The sequence below is a fragment of the Suricata suricatta genome, chromosome 9, assembly GCF_006229205.1.
Source record: "Suricata suricatta isolate VVHF042 chromosome 9, meerkat_22Aug2017_6uvM2_HiC, whole genome shotgun sequence".
Taxonomy (NCBI): domain Eukaryota; kingdom Metazoa; phylum Chordata; class Mammalia; order Carnivora; family Herpestidae; genus Suricata; species Suricata suricatta.
The window spans coordinates 114,048,264-114,048,622 of record NC_043708.1 but is presented as its reverse complement, the minus strand read 5'-3'; positions in this window follow the sequence as shown (position 1 = coordinate 114,048,622).

Below are 359 nucleotides of genomic sequence, written 5' to 3'. Positions count from 1 at the left end.
GCAGCATACAAAATCAATGTCCAGAAATCGGTTGCATTTCTATACACCAATAATGAAGCAACAAAAAGAGAAATCAAGAAACTGATCTCATTCACAATTGCAAGAAAAACCATAAAATACCTAGGAATAAACCTAACCAAGGATGTAAAAGACCTATACAATGAAAACTATAGAAAACTTATGAAAGAAATTGAAGAAGACACCAAGAAATGGAAAAACATCCCATCTTCATGGATCAGAAGAATAAACATTGTGAAAATGTCATTACTACCCAAAACAATCTACACATTCAATGCCATCCCCATCAAAATTGCACCAGCACTCTTCTCAAAGCTAGAACAAGCTATCCTAAAATTTGT